At 37.6% G+C, this 20,719-nt stretch overlaps 1 protein-coding gene across 9 annotated transcripts in view; it reads left to right on the top strand.

Moving 5' to 3' along the window:
* The window catches only part of ADD3 (adducin 3), a 124,122-nt gene that overhangs the window by 60,060 nt on the left and 43,343 nt on the right, over nt 1-20,719 (top strand). The window contains exon 1 of one of the 9 annotated variants that reach the window (XM_077877671.1): nt 12,273-12,416. The exons of 6 other annotated variants lie outside the window; for them this stretch is intronic. The gene's annotated coding sequence lies outside the window, so the exon portion shown is untranslated. Of the gene's footprint in view, nt 1-12,272; nt 12,417-16,112; nt 16,227-20,719 lie in introns of those variants that run through there. 2 more of the 9 variants (XM_077877673.1, XM_077877676.1) reach the window with 2 other exon arrangements.

The following is a 20,719-nucleotide window of genomic DNA, read 5'->3' as shown; positions in this document are numbered from 1 at the left end:
TATGATCCTCTGGTTTGTTTCTTAAATTCCACAGATGAGTGAGATCATGTGGTAATTGTCTTTCTCATTGAGTTATTTCACTTAGTGTAATAACCTCTAGTTCATCCACATCATTGCAAGTGGCAAGATTTCATTTTTTGATGGCTGAGTAGTATTCCATTTTGTGTGTGTGTGTGTGTGTGTGTGTGTGTATGTGTGTGTGTATACACACTACATGTTCTTTATCCATTCTGTCTATCTGTCAGTAGACATCTGGGCTCTTTCCATAGTTTGGCTCTTGTGGACATTGCTGCTATAAACATTGGGGTGCAAGTACCCCTTTGGATCACTGCATTTATATCTTTGGGGTGAATACCCAGTAGCTCAATCACTGGGCCATAGGGTAGATCTATTTTCAGCTTTTTGAGGAACCTCCATACTGTTTTTCCAGAGTGGCTGTGGCCACTCTGGTGTGACTAAACAACTTTTTATTTTTTTACTTCTGATCTTATGCATCCTAATAAATCGAATATGACTCTGATTAGGATTCCTTCATAAGTTTTAAGCACTTATAATTTGTTTATATTGTTTTGTAATAGATTTAAATTGCCTAGTTATTTTAGAAATTACTGAAGAAGAAGTATTTCTATGACTATTTCTTAATCTCAGTAATGGCTTTATATTGAGAAAGATTTGCATATTTAGATTCCTCTTTTGAGCCCTGGCTACAAATTTTTGTTTTTAAACCAGTGATCCAAAAGGCTAAAGCTGTGGCTGGTTTCTCTGTTCTGACTATACGAAAAGCATTGGTCTGGGTGCACTGATTGCTTACTGGTTTATCAGGTACATCTTGACTTTTGTGTCATAGCAAAGGCAAACACTTGTTGAATGCACAACAGCATTTTCCAGTTCCTGTAGGAAGGTATTAATTAATGCTTACAGGAATGAACAGATTTGAGTAATGTAGTAAATCATCTGCAAAAAGCTTGAAATGTATCTTTTTTTCCCCAGCTTTAATTTGTGGGGGTGTAGCAAAGGTAATAACTGTTGAAACTTGAAATTGAAGAAAGTAATTTGCTTCTGGCAAAAGGCCTTTCCAAAATCCTTTCTGTAGTTTCCAGGCACATGATTGAAAAATATAGTAGTAAATGTGTATTATCTTATTGCTTCCAGTTTTTTAAAACTTAAAAGTAACTCCAGAGGTTCTAGTTTGGGCCTTCTTTCTTCCTTCTCCCTCCTCTTTTTATTTAAAACATCAAATCATTTATTATATTGGGCCAGCAGGAATCAGTTTAAAGGGATTGAGAGCTGTTTTAGATTAATGACTTGGCAACTTAGAAATAGCCCACAGGAGTCACAGTCCTGCTTATCTTGGAGTGAGTTTTAAAAACTCAGCCATTAAGAATTGTTTCCATAAGCTGCCAAATTGAAAGTTGGAGTGAAGAAAAACCTTACACTGATGCACGTACCCCAATGTTCTTGTCAGTGTGCTTTATGGGGATCTTGTTGCTTGAAGGATGGCATAGTCCACAGGATTAAAAGCTTTATCGTGACAATCAATAAATAATGCAGCTCCATTTTTACATAGACTTTATATTGCTTTTCCTCAAAGTTCTCAATTTTTCACTTTCATGTAAGATATTCTCTTCTTAATATTTTTTCAAGCGATGGCCATTTATTACATCCTAACTTTCTATATTGGAAAAACGCTCCTTTTTCTTTTTCCCATTTGTAGGATTGCACAACCTTTCAGTAAAACAAAATCAAAATTGTTCATTTGTTCAGTGTTCCACCCCCTTGAAATAAGCCACATAGTTCCCTGTGGGTGTGCCCGGCCTTATGCTGCTGCCACAGTTACTTGATCCTCCTTATCTCTTGTCACTCGTAGCCCCTTTAAGATGCCTCTTCCTTTGCCTTCTTCCACCCAGTTTTTGTACTACTCTAGTCACCTTATTTCTCAAAGGCTTAGGAGCAGTTCTCAAGAAGGTTTTTGGTTTTTGGTTTCTTTTTCTCTGAATATTCTGAGGAAGTTATTCATGCACTGTCCAAAGGTGTGTGTTTCACTGAGAATTCCTACTCCAGTATCAGACTTCCCAGTCTGGACATTTTGCGACAGGTTGTTTTGTTTTTTTGAGTCAGAGCTTAGGTATTATAGATGTGAGTTCATGAATATAAAGTACACAGCTCTTACATTGCAGATAATATGTTAAACACAGAAGAGATTGCTATCTAAAAGAACCTGGCAAGGAATCTTTAAAGAATTCACATAAGGGCAGCCCCGGTGGCCCAACAGTTTAGCGCCGCCTTCAGCCCGGGGTGTGATCCTGGAGACCTGGGATCAAGTCCCAGGTCAGGCTCCCTGCACGGAGCCTGCTTCTCCCTCTGCCTCTCTCTCTCTCATGAATAAATAAATAAAATCTTAAAAAAAAAGAATTCACGTAATATAAATAGCTCTACTTTAATTTCAGTTTTTAGATGTTTCTCACTTAGGAGGTTGTCATATATTGTGTGCTGTAAATAATGACCTTCATATTATTCTTCATAAAAATGGGAGAATTGTTATTTATATGTATTTTTTTAAAAGATTTTATTTATTCATGAAACACACAGAAAGAGGCAGAGACACAAGCAGAGGGAGGAGCAGGCTCGGCTCCTTGAGGGGAACCTGATGCAGGACCCATGTGTCCCTGTTATTTATGTGTACTTTCATGTGGAAACCTATCTTAAACCTTATGGCATTTTCACATTGGTAGTAACCTGATCAAAATGGATAATCTGTTCTTAGCAATTTAATGTGGCATCCCTTTTACTTTTGTCAGATTAGCCCACAAAAGTAACCTTTCTTATATATCAACATCTTTCTGAGCCTTGAACTTGAAAATTTAGGTGACTTAAAAGCACAGTGCTTGTGATTAGTTGTGTTTTTCTGTTTTCTTCTCAGCCCCTCCCATTAAATCTACCTCCTTATACTTGATACCTTTAAGGATTTGAACCCATAGGGTATGGTGTACCTGTGCCATGACCATGTCTTTGTTTACTGACCTTGGTATTAACCTAGAACATTCTTATTCCTCCTTCCATGAGGATGTGATGGCAGATCAGTTTGACTGGCTTCAAGATAATTGGTCTTAATTATCTCTAAGTCATTGGTTAGTACAGTGTAAGAACAAACATTGTTCCAAGGCAGGATATAAATGGCTTTTGAGATTCTTTTCTTAGCATGCAAGTCAGAAGATTAGGGTAAAAGCAAAAGCTCATGACACAAAACTATTTAGTTTGCTAGTAGATTGTAGGGTTCCTGTAGTTTAAATTATACATACCACTGTAAATTGTTAACTAGTGACAATTTTACTTCCCTTTTGTATTAGTTGCAATTTGTAATACTTTTATTTAAAGTAAAGCCATATGTTGGGGCATGTGGATGGCTCAGTCAGTTGAGCATCTGACTCTTAATTTTGGCTCAGGTCATTATCTCAGGGTTGTGAGATTGAACCTTGTGTTGGGCTCTGTGCTGGGCATGGAGCCTACTTAAGATTTTTCCTTTTGCCTTCCTTCTCTCTCTCTGTCTCTCTCTCTAAATAAAATAAATAAAATTAAAAAAATAAACTTGTACTATAACACATGGCTTTATTAAGAAGCACTTTGTCTTCTCATATCTTTCTGCCAGAGTTGTGCATCATCTCCTCACCAGACCTTTTAAGACCAAGCTCAAGTGTAACTTCCTAGGAACCTTTCAAATTGGCTCTTTTCTCTCAGTCTGTAATATGTCTATTATAACACAATAACACAGTGAGCTCTAATATAATTGTTTAAGAATGGTGTCTCCCTTCTTCCTCCCCTAACCCACTAAGTTCTTAATGTCTTAGGATCAGGTGTAACAGCTTATTCATTTCTTGCATACTCTGCCGTATTACATCTTCAATTGCAAGCACATAGTAGGTGTTAAATGAGTTATTGTTAAAAGAATAAATCTTAACCAGAAAGTAGAAAGATTAATTGATGAATTGACTTACTAACTTAGAATTTAAAGGCAAGTTTTAAAATCTAAAATCAGAGTAGATTAAAATTAGTGCAGCTGTAGATATGGCACAGATCAAGTTGATATTGTCCAACAAGAGTAATACTTGGAGGCAGAAAGAATGATGCACTAAACTCAAGTGTTTTCTTTTTTTTTTTTTTAACTGAAGTGTTTCTGAAATGCTAAGGAGATGTGGGTTTGTAGGCCAATTTTGTTTTTGTGTTTTTGTTTTAATTAAACCTTCTATCACACTGCCAGTTTGCCTGAGGAAATGGAAAGGTGGCAAATCTACCAGCCATCCAGATACTTTCATTGAGGGCAGGTGGAACCAGAGGGGTTGAGGTATGGGAATGAAAAGGGAAGAACATTTCTAAACCTGTCTCTTGCCCTATATTTTGATAGTATTGAGGGATTTGGAACTTTTCATTTTGGAGGAGGGGATGTGTTCTTGTAATAAAGTGGCAGCATGTGTTCCAGAGCTTGATCTGAGAAATCAAGTCCTTTAAGTCATGTGGTGTGTCAACTTGGCTACCTACCTTTTTTTTTTTTTTTCTTTTTAAGATTTTATTTATTTATTCATGAGAGACACAGAGAGAGGCAGAGACATAGAGGGAGAGGCAGAGGGAGAAGTAGGCTCCCCATAGGGGACCCCGGACCCTGGGATCACAACCTGAGCCAAAAGCAGACACTCAACCACTGAGCTACCCAGGTGTCCTGGACACCTGCCTATCATAGAGCAGTGTTTAAAGCTAAGTACTTGAACATTTTTTTTTTTGGGGGGGGGGGAATGAGAATACTTCAATTTCCCAAGATTAAAAAAGGTGGCTTTTTTTTTTAATTGGGTAAATTATTTGAAATGTGAGCCATTTTTCCAACTAAAGATATTTTTTTCATATTTAGAAAGAGCAAAAATTAAAAAATGCCTACATTAGTCCCACACCCTTGGATGGAGCAAATCAAAGCAACAGTAATATTTTTAACAAGAAATTGCAGGGGCACTTGGGTGGCTCAGTTGGTAAAGCATCTGCCTTCAGCTCAGGTCATGATCCTGGGATCAAGCCCTGCATTGGGCTCCTCGCTCAGTGGGGGGTCTGCCTCTCCCCATCCCTTCTCTCTCAAATAAATAAAATATTTTTAAAAAATTGCATTTGTCATGAATGTTTGCTGTGTCAAATGGCCATAGTATATTTACATATATGTGTTTTCTGTTGTTTTTTTGCACTTTTCTCTAAAGCAGAAATTATTTGTGACTGAAGGTTTTTTAATAGCACATAAATATTTACTCTTCACCACCCCCCCATGTAGTCTTTGTCTCTTCTAAGAGGTTATTAATAAAATGCATTATTTTTGAAAGTATTATGCCATGGGAGAGTCAAAGCCACATAACTGTTTTTCCACTCCCAAGTTTGGCAATTTTCAGATAGAATACAAGCTCACTAGTTTGGTTAATTTTTGTTTTAAATGGGGATCATGCCCAATCTTTAGACCTAATGATTTACTGAATTTCTACTTCTGCTTTATTAAGCTTAACTTGCCAATTATTATAGGTTATATAGTATGCATTTTTTTATCCAGCCAAAAAAAAAAAAGCTAATTTTGAACATTTACTATATTTCACTTATTCCCATTCTTTTTTTTTTTTTTTAAGATTTTTTAAATTCATTCATGGGAGACACAGAGAGAGGCAGAGAAGCAGGCGGGGAGCCTGATGGTGAGACTCGATCTCAGGACCCTGGGATCACGCCCTGAGCCAAAGGCAGTACTCAACCACTGAGCCACCCAGGTGTCCCCACTTATTCCCATTCTTGCCTTTCCTGTAACTGCTTCATCTTTAAATCCTGGGTTACCTCATTTACAAAAAACCATCTATCAGATATTAAATAGGCTCCATATGTTTTTTGAGCTTGTCCTGTGCTAGGTGCTGAGCAGCCCTGCCTGCCAGTTGCTCATAGCATGTGTAAGAGCTACACCAGCAAACAGAAAATTGTGAGCCACTGTAATGAATGCTATGTTGGAGGTAAGCCAGAGGGCTGTGGCACTTGAGGCTTTGAACTTCAACGTGGAGGCTTTCCTTCACAAATTCATCTTTGCAAGGGAGTCAAAACCCAGTGTTTTCCTAAATGGGAAATTACAGAATATAGCCAGATAACCTATAGACAAGAGTTGAGTTTCACCAACTTGGCAAGGGTCTCATTAATTTCTGAAGCGTGAACACCATGATTGGCATTTTTATCAAGTAGTTATCCATGTTGTCTTTATTATTTCTTAGAACAGTTGGTTTGGGAAGGGAGGAGCCATAAGAGTAAAAGGTATGATTTAGCACTGCTATGGTTCTAGGGCCATCTCCAACTTAGGTTTCATAACTCCAGCGGGGCCGGCTCTTCCATGGAGATGAGTCCTACATAAAACTCACACTCTTCTTAATTGTCTCAGCTTTGGTTTTTTGTTTTGTGCGTTTTTTTTTTTTTTGGCCAGGCCTTTTCTCTCCCTTTGAGTTTTGCTCCCTCAGCTGAATCTCTTTTGCTATTTGGTTGCCCCTCCACTATCTGGATTCCCTTAAACCCAGAGCCTCTTCATACTCTGTAAAATTGGTCTATTATGAAAATCACTTGTAATGAAAAATCACTTCTCTACTTTATCTCCATTGCCATAAGTTATGTTACCTTATGTGCTTAACCTTTTTGAGTCTCCATATTCTCTTGTATAAAAGGAGCCTGATAGTACTGCCTAGGAGAGTTGTTGTGGGTGGTACACAGGATTTTTTTTTTTTAAGTTTTTTTTTATTTTTATTTATTTATGATAGTCACAGAGAGAGAGAGAGAGAGAGAGAGGCATATACACACAGGCAGAGGGAGAAGCAGGCTCCATGCACCGGGAGCCCGATGTGGGATTCGATCCCGGGTCTCCAGGATCGCGCCCTGGGCCAAAGGCAGGCGCTAAACCGCCGCGCCACCCAGGGATCCCCACAGGATAAGTATTTAAAGCACATGGCAGTCTGAATTATTCTAGTGGTACCTTAACTGCTCAGCAATCATTTCTCCAGGATCACAAGAGTTTGCACACAGTTGACTTTTAATCTATTTAATTTCAAACCCTGTGGTCATCTCCCTGCTCCCTACTTTTCTAGCGCTTTGCTTTTCTTTTTGGTGAATGTTCAGACTCAGTGTTTTTTAGCTACTTTGATCATAACTGAGTACCCATTATCCAGGCATATCCATTCAGCAGACACTTATGGATGGTTTCCATGTGCTAGGTATTAGAATACAAAGATGCTCCCGTTTAAGTAAGGGAAACTCATGGAAGCAGCCATCTGGTATGAGTTCTATAATGCTGTTATTTAAAGCATTATGGAAACACAGGATGAAAAAGCTTTAATTTTGTTATGAGTAGACCAGTAAAGTAGGTTAGATTTTAACTGGGCCTTGAATTCTCACTTCATGGTTAAAAGAAAGATCACACCAGGCAAAAGGAGCTCTTTATACAAAGACTGGTAAAGATATAAGTGTATTAAGGTAGAAGTAGTCACTACAAAGTAGAAAATCTGTGCCTCCCTCCCCCAACCACTCCAGTTCTGTCATAGTAGGAAGGTAAAGAGGAAACAAGTAGCCTTTTTTTCCCCCCCAGATCTAAAAAATTGCTTCCCTTGGTAGGGAATAAAGAGTAATGCTTTATTTGCTATTTTTTCTTTGCGTATGTAAAATGAGAGCAAACGTAGGGGTAGCACAAAAGCTTAGAAGCAGTATATGAATGGGCATATACTTGAACTGCCCCTGGAACTGTTGATTTTGCTTCTACTTCTTATATTTCTTTCTTTTGATTACTTACTACATGCCGGGCGCATTACAAAGGTTATCTCTTTTAAGCCATACAACTTTTTTTTAATAATTTATTTTTTATTGGTGTTCAATTTGCCAACATACAGAATAACACCCAGTGCTCATCCCGTCAAGTGCCCCCCTCAGTGCCCGTCACCCATTCACCCCCACCCCCCAGCCATACAACTTTTATGAATTAAGATTTTCCTTGTTATACATAGGGGAAGACTAATATTCAAAGGAGTTTAAAAAAACAAAACCAAGAAACTTGCTTAAGTTGTATATAGCCTGTAAGTGGCAGACCTCATCCTCTGAGCCAGCATTCTCTCCCAAGCTTCTAAGTTCTCTTCATACTAAAGCCAAATGTAGAGCTGCTGCCTAAGAACCTTGTACTATGCCTAACCAAGACATTACTGACCAACTGGCTGACTGGTACAGGCAGCTAAAACTTTAGAAGTTTTGTTTCTTTCACCTAAGAAGGGGAGTAGTTGGAGCAGATGAGTGTACACTTTCTTTTAACTTTATAATTTCCTTGTAGGGGCAGCCCGGATGGCTCAGCGGTTTGGCGCCGCCTGCGGCCCGGGGTGTGATCCTGGAGGCCCGGGATTGAGTCTTGTGTCGGGCTCCCTGCATGGAGCCTGCTTCTCCCTTTGCCTGTCTCTGCCTCTCTCTCTCCCTCTGAATAAATGAATGAATGAATGAATGAATGAATGAATCTTTTAAAAAATTTCCTTGTAGGCTTCTTCCATCTGTTTCATTCATGCCTGATCACTTTGTGCAATCAGGTTATTTGATGTAGTGGGGAATGTTCTAATGCATAGGTTGCAAAGGCATAACTATTTAGAGTTGTTTAAAATAAACTTTAAAAAGTGATTTATTTTAGAGAGAGAACAAGCAAGAGAGGAGAGTGCAGGGAGAGGGGCAAAGGGAGAAAGGAGTGAGAGAATCCCAAGCAGGCTCCTTGCTGATGAACCATTCCTCTAGATGGGAAAGTTCCTTCCCATAGACATTTTTTTTTTTTAAAGATTTTATTTATTTATTCATGAGAGACAGAGGCAGAGACATAGGCAGAGGGAGAAGCAGACTTCCTGTGGGGAGCCCGATGTGGGACTCAATCCCCAGAAGGGGATCATGCCCTGAGCCAAAGACATGCTCAACCACTGAGCCACCCAGGTGTCCTCTTCCCATAGACATTTCAAGTTAGTCTGAATGTCCCAGAGAGCTGAAGCTTGCCAAGCAAAGCTCATCTCTGTGTCTCTTTGAGTCACTAATAGTTATACCAGTATTTCCAGAATTTAATGTCTCCATCAGCTAAAGATTAAACTTTTCCCACCCCCCTTCTCCTACCCTAGAAATATCCTTGATCTGGTGGGTTTATTAAGAGATAAGCTCTTTTTTTGGTTTCGTGCTTTGTTTTCAGTCAACTGCAAGTTTGAGATGCCTTGTGTTTCCTTAACAAATGACACTTCGTGCTTTCCCAGCACTTTAGTTGGAGACAGCTTCTCATTGTGCTAGTTTGAGTTCTGGCACTTGAGAGCATCTTCATTCTGAAGCTTATGGAACGTCCATCTCATATTTGAAGCAGAGTGTTTATCTTCTCTTCATTTGTTAAGCCCCAAGCCCTGGTGGTGCCCCAAATGAGTGTCTCATTTAAGTTGTATTTGAGAATGTATGGGAATGAAGAGTGCATGAACTCTTATGTAGCAAAAGCGGAGGGGAGAGTCCTTAGAACAGTGAGTTCAGTCATAGGGATACCTAATTTCATATAAAAACCCAATAAGAGGGATCCCTGGGTGGCGCAGCGGTTTGACGCCTGCCTTTGGCCCAGGGCGTGATCCTGGAGACCCGGGATCGAATCCTACGTCGGGCTCCCGGTGCATGGAGCCTGCTTCTCCCTCTGCCTGTGTCTCTGCCTCTCTCTCTCTCTCTCTCTCTCTCTCTCTCACTATCATAAATAAATAAAAATTAAAAAATAAAATAAAAAAAAAACCCCAATAAGATAGCTAAAATATGTTTTGAATTATTTTCTTCTAAAGAGTCATCTTATTTTCTAACTTTCATAAGTTTTTTACAAGTCACTTTACATAATGAAAATACACACCATTTTACAATAGTGTGTGTTTGGAAATATAACAAAACGACATTTAAATGAAACATATTTGAAATGAAATTGGTGTTGGAAGGTGGTACGTCAGGAAATGTTTTGAGTTGCAAAGGAGCTTGTACTATAATTGGTAAGCCTCTGGCACTCAATAGACAGTGTTTTTATCTAAAATCCACAAAACTGATAAGGAGAGGGAAGGAAAAATTTGATTGCTTGAGAATTACCCTAGGAGATTGGATCAGTAAATTTACATGAATCCCTGAAACACGCAGGTGTATATGAGTGCCAAATAATGTCTGAACTAACCAAGAAAAACTTGCTTTTCTACATCACTGTGGTGAAAGCCTTGGTTCTCAACAATTTTCACATTTATAAGGGTATTTTTTTTAAAGGGACTAACTACACATTGGGCAAGCAACTGTGTAGTCCAAAAAGTATTGGCTGGATTTAACATACTGGGGGCACGTGGACTCCTAAGAATGTCACACCTTGTCTATGCCAGTAAGTCAGAGTGTCTATTCTTGATACTAAATCTGATGTCATTGGCAGATTTTCCTCTTTATTGGAAGGACCATATTCAGAAGGGAGAGTATTTTTTCATGTATCTTGCTCTCTGTGTGATATTGGGGTGTTTTATTTTTTATTTTTTTATTTTTCAGCTATGAAATAATACTGGCGAGTCCCAAGAAAACTAGATCTGGATTTCATTTGGTCTTTTCAACTCTGTGTGATCTTGTGCACATTCCTGACATGTTACAAACAGCTTGTGTCTCTGAATGTGCAGTATCAATTTTCAGTGGTGAAGGCCCCAAAAGGAAACAGACTGATTCTTCCATGCACAAACAGCTGGGCAGTTGTGGATGGAATTAATTGCTGATATATATTGGCTGTGTTTTTCTTCTCTTGTCATTTCCTTTGCAGCTGTGAAAGTGAAGTTTGACTTGAAAACAGACATTTCCAGCAGTGCAAATCCAAAAAGTATCAAAATGGAATTCTTCAAAATATCTGCTACCTTTAAGTTCAGTTTGAAGTGAGCTGGAGAAGAGCAAGGGATGGCAGGAGAGTCATAATTATATATATGGTTGAAAAATAATTAAAGCAAGCTTGAGTGGGTTAATTTTTTTTTTTGAGTGGGTTAATTTATGGTAAAAGTGACCTTATAATTCAACAAAAGGCTAGATTGGGCAGTATGCACCCCTTTCTGAGGATCCTAAAAGAAGCTGTTCTGAGCCACCTCTGAAAATAGTGGTGGGGGAGCAGAAAATGGAAATGTTCAGACCCCAAACTGATTTATTTTTCCACTGTGAGGAAGTAGCATTTGGCAGAGGGTAAAGTGACAACATGTATCATTAAAAATAATATTTTCCTGCTCTTTTCCAAAAGCCATTTCTTTGTTTTAAATTCAATGTAAAGATTACAAAGCTTTTTTTTTTTTTTTAAGCATGGGTATTTTACTGAAAACCCTATTTTTCATGCCATGAGTTACAGGAGTTCAGTTACAAGTAACTGTTGGCTGTGTCTGAATGTGCATATACAGGAAGTAGTATTGATTAAAATCACTTTGAACAATAACCAGATGTTTGGTGACAGTTTCAATAACTGATAAATTATTTTAGTCACTAAGTTTTTTAGGCAGTATGTATACATCTGACAGAATATCTTATTTGGAAATATATCAGGAAAAAATTAAAAATCAAAACTTAGGAAATTATTTGAAAGTAGGTGATTATAAAAATTTTTTTAAGGTCTGGTATGCATATTAGTAATTTTCATCAAAATCTCCCTTTTATGTATTTTAATAGTCTATGAAAACAAATTTACAAATCAAACCCCCCCTTTTTTAAGGCAACTCTTGCTAGTTAGTTGATAAGAAGTGCTTTTATTGTTTCTGTATTACCAGGAGAACTAGAGCATTGATAGAGAAGGGTAGGTAATGCTTAAGTTCATGATTGGGTCCCCTGTTTTGGCCAAATACCCCAAAAGTAAAGTTCTAAAGTGAACGATGTTGCCAACACCTTGAGATATACAGAAGCTGCTGTTGCTAAACTTAGAAGTTGGCATGGTTGGACTTCCTTTATAGTCGTCCACTTCCACCTCACATTCTGCTGGTTGAGCTGTGTGTTCTACCTTGCATTTTATCTTTACTTTCTTAAGAAAAAAGAAATGAGTCAATATTTTATTTCATAGCAGGAAAGCAGATCTACAAACATGAACACCGTCTCCTCCCCCCCACCCCCCTCGTTTCTTTGAAGAGGATTAACCAATTAGTTTTGACTCTGAAGCCCTGAAAAATGTTGTGGCAGTATTAACGTGCAGTTTGCTGTCACTGAGGTCTGCTTGGGTGTGTTGTTTCCCCCAGTGGGCTCCACCCTTGCTCTAACCGCACCGAGAGTGTGGATATCTCACTGTTTAAAACAAAGTTCATTTTTAGGGCGGCATTGCATCAGAATTGCCACACAAAAACCAGCTTAAGAAATGTACAGCAGCTTCAAATATTTTTGTAAGTAATGGCTTGTCTATTGTAAAACTGATAATGCACAGCTTAGGGGGAAGCACGATAAGATAGATGGCCAGTTTTGTGCTAGCTGCTAGTAATGTGCAGTGTTCTTGGGAAGGAGCCTATAGCTTTATCATTCAACTAAATTTTTTCCTGTTCACCTATTTGCTTTTTTTGTTGTTCCTTAAACTGTTTACTGAACTGTTGTTGTTTTTAATTGTTTGGGGGATGACAATGACTGTTTAAGGAAAATACTGTTAGTTTCCCAATGTGCTAATTAGTTAACATAAAAATGCTTGAAGTGGTGTTTTGCACTGAATTTATTGGACCCATTAACAGCATAATCTGGTAATACTGTATTTCGAGACATCGTGGCATGAACTTTGTGTGTAAGAGTGGGTTCATTGAATTAAAAAAAGGCAGCATCTAAAGAGCCTTTATTTCTGTTATAATGATGCTTTGTCTTCCTGCTGTTGGGTATTTGTCAGAAGAGTTGGGGAAGGCTGCAGCCCAAAGTTCTGTTCCATGCCTTGTCTGTGCCTCTGTGTTCTTTCTAGAGTTTGTGACGTGAGTGGTAAGTTGAACTATAGGAGAATTGCATTATTGAATGAGGTCCACACTTGGCAATTTTTTCTTTGCAAATGGATCTTTTTCCGCCCTCACATAATGGAGCTTCATTTGTAGCTAGGTTTTCAATGCCTGTGAAGTGTTTATGCTTGACTAAAGTAGGCATGTTGAGAGAGAGGCTGTGCTCTGTGATCTTTTCTGTACTGACTGTTGTCTTCCTCTTGTGCATGTTCATCGTGTACCCTTGTGGGATAGACACACCCATTCAGTACAAGCAAGTTGAACCACTCACTTCAGTTGAAATCAAAGCTGAATGTTGAAAATGGCAGATTTTCGTAAAGTTTGCTGGGGTGACATTGTGTCATCCTTTTTGGACTCAGACTTGTGAGCATTTCCTTGCTTCAGTTTCCTCTTTGAAACTTGGTAGTAACTGTGTTTAGCCATTTTCTAACATCACAAGGATGTAAGAATAAGGTAGAAGCTTGGTATCAAATAAAAGCACTAGACCAGGAATTAAATGGCTATTACTTTGGACACTGGTTTCTTCACTTGTAAACTTGGGAATTTGTGTTAGTTCTCTAAGACCTTTTCCAGCTGAGAATACTCTAATTCTCTTTGTAAAGACATCCCCAAAATGCTAAAGGCAATGTACTGGAATTGAGGGAAAAAATGTTTGGATAGTAATCCAGAATCATTCATATAAATGATGTGAAAACTAAAGCTTTACTTTCAATAAATTGTGTATATCAGAAATTTTGGAAATTTACATTTTGATTCTGTACTGAGCAATAGAATTCTCTAATCATCACCTCAACAAGAAAATAAATTTTCAGGTTGTGTTTTGCATCCTGACTCAGTACACAAACCACATAACACACCACTTAATTTCTGAAGTAAGTTTTTCCTTACAACACAGAAAACATTCTATTTTTTGTTCTGTTTCATTTTTAAAATGTTGGTTTCAATCTACTGAGCTAGAAGATCTCTACTGACCCTTTGACTCCAGGAGAATACACTTAGACTTTTTTATAGTTGCTCCAGAGCAAAGCTTACCAATCACTTCATTGTTAAATGTTGAAATTGGGAAATTTTCTGAATAAATCTTATTTGGAACTTTTGTAGAATGTCAATAGTTAATACCTACACTAATACTTTATATACTCTTATTACTTATTTTTAAAAATATTCTTAAAAAATAATCTGGACACCTAGGGGGCTCAGTAGGTTAAGTGTCTGCCTCTTGATTTCAGCTCTGGTCATGATCTCAGGGTTGTGAGATCAAACCCCATGTTGGGCTCACGCACTGGGCATCGAGCCTGCTAAAGATTCTCTCTCCCTCTCTCTCTGCCCCCCTTCTCTGATCATCATCATATTTTTTTCTTGTAATAATTATGTAATATAAAGAAAATGGAGTGAATTTTTTTCACCAAGGTCTATGTAGCTCTATATGGCTGCCCTTAAATCCTCTCCTGTTTATTCTAGTGTACAAGGCATATGACAGCGTCTCTTTGCAACTCTAATCTCTGAGCCCTACTCCCTAGAAGGGAATTTCTTCTCTATTTTTCCAGAGAACTTCTGTGAGTAAGTGCACATCTTTTTTTTTTTTTTAAACCAAATTAATACTATGCACACCATTATGTATCTACCTCATTTTTTTTTTAAAGATCTTATTTATTCATGAGAGACAGAGAGAGAGAAAGAGAGAGGCAGAGACACAGGCAGGGGGAGAAACAGGCTCCATGCAGGGAGCCTGACATGAGACTCGATCCTGGGTCTCCAGGATCATACCCTGAACTGAAGGTGGCACTAAACTGCTGAGCCACCCGAGCTGCCCTACCTCATTCTTTTTAATGGGTGTATACTTCATTGTATGGACGAATGAATGAATTTATTCATTCATCCATTGATAGATATCCAGATTATCTCCAAATTGTTCCCTTTCTCCCCTATCAGATATACTTAATCAGTCCTCCTACATCCTAATTGGGGTAGAACCCAAGTGCTGAAATGATGATAGTGCTGTGCAGAAATAGAAAAACCCCTTACCAACTACTTCTCTGGCTAGAACACTAAGGGTAGGCCCCACTGTCCCAGCCATTCATGAGTGGGTAAGAACTGCCCTGGGAGTCATTTTTCAGCAGATTTTTTTTTTAAAGATTATATTTATTTATTCATGAGAGACACAGAGAGAGAGAGAGAGAGAGAGAGAGAGAGAGGGAGGCAGAGACCCAGGCAGAGAGAGAAGCAGGCTCCATGCAGGGAGCCCTAAGTGGGACTCGATCCCGGGTCTCCAGGATCACGCCCTGGGCTGAAGGCGGTGCTAAACAGCTGAGCCATTTTTCAGCAGATTAATGAAATTAACATTGGGTTCAAAGTCTGGTAACTTGAGTGTAAGATTGTGGGCAATTCATTTAGCCTTCTTAGTCCTTAGTTTTGCCCTTTATAAAATGAGAGGTTAAAATAGAGGAGTTTTAATACCTGTTCCAACTGTAGTATTTACCTGTATTTTTGTAAGAGTATTGATTTAAGCCATATAACCCAATTTATATTAAGTTTCTGTTGTTTAAATTGAAAACATCTTTTGTGTATATTGTGTGATGTGTAATTTATTTGACCTACCATATGGGCTAATCTATTTTAAAGTATAAGAATGTAAAAAAGATAAGTTGAATGTTATAATTTATATAAACTCTCCTTTTCTAAAAAGTCTGTTTCAAAAGTATACAACCCATTCCAGAAAAAAGCAGATCCTTTTATCAAGCTTGAATACTTGAGAAGATTCTGAGTGAGGTGATGTTTGTTTTTAAAATGGATCCTTGTAATTTTCGATGAATCCAGCCATTCAAGGCTAATCCTCAGGGCTTTGAAACTTGGCATCAGCCTCCTTGTTTAAATTGTTTTCATATTCTAGTCCTCTAATCCATCTCCTTGTTTCATTGAATGCTAAAACTGATATTGCTTGACATAGCTAAAGTTGTCTGATTTGGTGCTGAGGAAGCAGCTTAGAGGTGAACTGTACACTATTATCCTGCCAGCAAAGTTATCAAGTTACACAGTAAAGTTATAAAGTAACAGAAGCAGGAATTTTTGCTGCATCACACATAAGATGTTTAGGATCTCCTGTTTCCCAGATTTTTTTTGCAGTTCTGTCAAAGGACAGCTGTCCTGAAAGCAAAATGGTAAAGCACTTCATTGTTCGATTTGTATAATAACAAGAAGATAAAAAGATACTTTCTCAGCCTGGAGGTAGGGGAGTCTCTGTGTGTTCATCTGCTGGTTTAGCCTAGCTTCTTGTTAGAAAACTTGATATACCTTGAATAAGTATGCTTCTCTAAAACCTAAAATGTAATTTATTATCAAAGCAACGCTGCATTATTACGACCTGTTTTCTGTGTTAATTTCCGTATCAGTTGGTTGAGATATGATTCAGTTTAGCAAAATGTATTGAGGACCATCTAGGAGCCAAGCACAGCATTAAGCAGGGTGAGTATCTAAATGACAGAGACTGTCTCACTGGGATCTATCAAAATGATAACTCTTATTTCTTCCATTGTTAGAATTTTCTAATATCCACTGGTAGGTGGAACTGGGCAGAAAAAGTTCTTCAAATTTTGAGTCTGTGAAAATAGATAAAAACAAGGTATATGTTAAGTATTTAAAAAGGTTTTAATGTGTTGTTAGGACAGTGTCAATTACTGTGGAGGTCCAATCTTATGTGTGTGGATCTGCTAGTGACATCAATGTCGCACTAATCAGATTCTAAATAAAAGTCGTGGTGGTTAGATTAATTGAGCCTTAATTTTTGCCTTGTTAATAAAAATCTGTTACAATTATTGTACCTCATATATTATGACTTAATCTATTGCATGTCTGACCCTAATCTTTGAGAATGGTCACACTATGTTTTGATGACACATCCTGATATCTCCTTTGTCAAGTTACTCCATCCATTGTGACATTTACGACTAAGGAAATTCTCTATAGTTAGAAATATACAGGATACTGCTGTCTACAGGATGTTGAACAGCTTTGTCTAAAACATTTGCAGTCATTTTAGAAAAACAATCCTATGATAGCAGAATCAGTCTAATAGATTATAGTTTGAGCTGAAGCAGAAAGCTATTTTGTGTGTGTGTGTGTAAAGAGAGAAAAAAAAAAAGTCTAATCATTACTTTGCTTCGTTATGCAATCGTAGAAGGAACTGATGTTTCTTCTTTGGAGCCCAGCTTTTGGCTGGACTCCTGTGACACACAGTGGGAATTCACTTCCTATCAGGAAACGCTGTTTTTCAATGTATTATCTTGTTGAGACAACCACAGTGAACAATAGGCTATTAATGTATTAGAACAACAAGTGTCATAACCAAGCCAATATTTGCTTTGTTTTGAGTGTTACCCTAAAAAAAAAATCTTTGGCCAGGCTTGAGAATACATTTGGCCATCAGTAACTGCTGGGCATAAATATCATGACAATTAAAAAGAACAAAGAAGAAAACAATGTGTTAATAACATGATGAACTTTTTGCAGGTTTACTCACATCTTGTGCAGAGAGACAAGAATAAATTAAATGGTTTCAAATACATCTTTCAGATACTAAAAAATGTCCACTTAAAGGCCTGTTTTGAGTTCTGGAAGCTACACCAAGAAGCTGGAACAGAGAAAAAAGCCTCAAACTCAGGTTCTCTTAGAAAATATCAAATGCTCTTATGAGATATATCACATTCAATTTTGGATATTTGTATTTAAAATAATAATCCTTATTTGAGGGCTGCCTACTTTTACAAGGCTATTTATTTCTTTAATGATTAGGAAGAAGAAAGCTCCATTCAGGGGATGGTCAGTTAATATCAAGTCACCACTATAATCATGTGATAAAAGTATAATAAAACTTCAGAGCTGGAAGGTAAACCTAGAGGTCCTGTGATCAAAACACCTCATTTTACACATGAAGCAAATCCGACCTTACTTTCATTTAGGCTTCCTTTACTGTCTTAACCCAAAAGTCTGTTTAACAGCCATTCTCAACAACTCTTGGATATTTTATTTTTCAATTGGCAGTTACCTGGTTTTTGTTGTTTGCTACCTTTCCATGTAGTAGTCATGTATTAGTTTTGTGATTAAACTGAAAACTCTTTAAAGACAGGACCTAGACCTGTGTTTTATATTTCTTTATAAAACCAACCAGCTTTACCAACCAGCTGAATTAGTGTTTGCTGTTTGATTGGATAAGTAAGGTTATTTTTTTTTAATTTTAAAATGACATTTTTGTACCTAGTCTCAAAACCCAAAAGTATAGATTTTAAAAAATTGTTCCTTTTATACCTTCACTCTTTTTTGTGATTACTTTTTAGTCAGCTTGACATTTATTTTACGTGCTGGTGAAATTCATTACCTCAACCATCTTGGATACCTGGCCATTCTGAACAAACCATGATTATTAGCTCAGTTTTCAAGGGTTGCTCTAAATTCTCCACACTGGTTTATTTTAAGACAAGTAGAGAATGGGATATTATGATTCAATAGCCCTACTCACCTCAGTTTAATAAATCCTTATTGCATAACTGTAAGTGGACAGTAAAGAAAGGAAAAAGATTTGACCCAATTACTGGGGCAGATAGACCTCAAATAATTTAAAGGCAAGACAGACTTTGAAAAAGTGTTTTGGGAGCAATACTGGTTGTGGCAGGGAGAGGGGGGTGGGGAGAAGGGTGGAGCTAATTCTGATGGAGGAGATTCTGGAAGCCATTATGGAAGGAGTTGGCTTTTGAATAAGACCTTGAAGTATGGATTAAGATTTGGATGGATGGAGATGAGAGGGAAAACAGTTTAAGTATATGAGAAATAAGGTGAGCAAAGCATCAATCAAGGAAATGGCTTTTGTTTGGGACAGTCATCATTTTCCTCTGAGTCTGTGAGGGATAAACTTGGAAGTCTCTTCCATTCTATTTTCAGAGCCTGAATTTTGGAAACCCCCAGGCTGATTCCTATATTTTTTAAAGGTAGGACTCCAAGTTGCTTTTTTCTTTCTTTGAGGGAAGGACTAAGAAAATTATGGTTTTGGAAAATTATAGTGAATATCTTTGTGCTTCTCAGTTTAACCATGAACCTCAAGAGTTGTAGTGTCCATACTACCTTTTAGATGTTTAAAATAACACTTTCTGGCACTTTACAACTCAATAGAACTCTTTCTTGACAATAGAGATCAAAAGTAGAAACAAAATATTTAACAAATTCTGGAGAGCTACTTAAGTTCCTAAGCTCCATGAAGATTGCTTTTTATTTGACAATAAAGTACTTGATGTAGGCTTTAAATCCAGCTAAATAGGCACTATAGAACTAAGCTGTGAGTCTAGTCTTTGTGAGCCTCACAAAACAAGAATCCTACTCCAAGCCTGAATTTAAAATATAGCAAGCAATTTAAGTGGACCCTTCAGGCATGTATGAGTGGATACAAAAAGCTGAGTCATAAAGTTTATTCTCTCTGGTGAATTACCATTAAAGCTTGAAAGAGCAGCAATCTCATTTTTTCAAAAAATAGTTAAATGGTTCAAAATTCTTTTTTAAAAAAAGATTTTATTTATTCATGAGAGACCGAGAGAGAGGGGGTGGGGGAGGAAGAGAGAGAGAGAAAGACCGGCAGAGACAGAGGCATAGGGAGAAGCAGGCTCCTCACGGAGCAGAGAGCCCAATGCAGGACTTGATCCCAGAACCCTGGGATCATGACCTGAGCTGAAGGCAGATGCTTAGCCAACTGAGCCACCCAGGCTCCCTAAATGGTTCTAAATTCTTATGAAAATACACACACAAAAATTGTTTTGTCTATTGTTAACACTGAATGCATAACTATAACCTACCTAAAATCAAGAAATTGGAGCTTCAGATATTAGGTGATTTTTTTTCATAAAAATTAGCATTTACTACATAATATGTAGTAGCCTCTAAAATTAGTTATTGCCAGAAATCTTTAGAGGAATTTTTTTAATGCAGTTTATATTTTAAATCTTTTCTTATATTTGGCAGATCATATGATCTACTTTCTCTGTATCCTATTCTACTCTAGTTAATGTGAAAAGTCTCAAAATAAATTGAAGGACACATTCTTTTTGGGACCTATTTCATATGGAGACTTGAGGAGATAGGATTAGGTGTAATAATACCTTAAAGGTATTAGAACTTAATAGGACCTAAGTTCTAAAGATGCTATTCTTATTTTGTTTCTAATTAAGAATATTAGACAATGTCAGTATATATATCTTGGAACAGTTGTTCTTTGGGTTTATAAGTGTTTTGTCTCTGTTGTTATCCTTACAAAGGTATTCTTCATCCTTTTAAAATCTGTACTTCTGATGTCTTTGTTAAACTTTCTTCCGTGAATTAAATGATGCTTTCTCTTTTTCCCTGATTTTGACATTAGATGTTTTGGCTCATCTTTCAGATTTTCTTTTTATTAAGACTTCAAGTTCCAGCTGTGATTTAGAGACTTAAATTGTTGTCTCTGTCTTCCCATCATCTTCTGTCTCCTCATTGTCTCCATGTCAGAAAAGAATCTCAATCTCAGGGCACATGGGTGGCTCTGTGGCAGAGTGTCTGCCTTTGGATCAGGGTGTGATCCTGGGGTCCTGGGATCGAGTCCCACATCGGGCTCCCTGCAGGGAGCCTGCTTCTCCCTCTGCCTAGGTCTCTGCCTTACTCTCTCTCATATGAATAAATAAATAAAATCTTAAAAAAAAATCAATCTC

The sequence above is a fragment of the Canis aureus genome, chromosome 29 (genome assembly GCF_053574225.1).
Source record: "Canis aureus isolate CA01 chromosome 29, VMU_Caureus_v.1.0, whole genome shotgun sequence".
NCBI classification, from domain to species: domain Eukaryota; kingdom Metazoa; phylum Chordata; class Mammalia; order Carnivora; family Canidae; genus Canis; species Canis aureus.
This window is presented reverse-complemented; position numbering and strand designations above follow the sequence as displayed.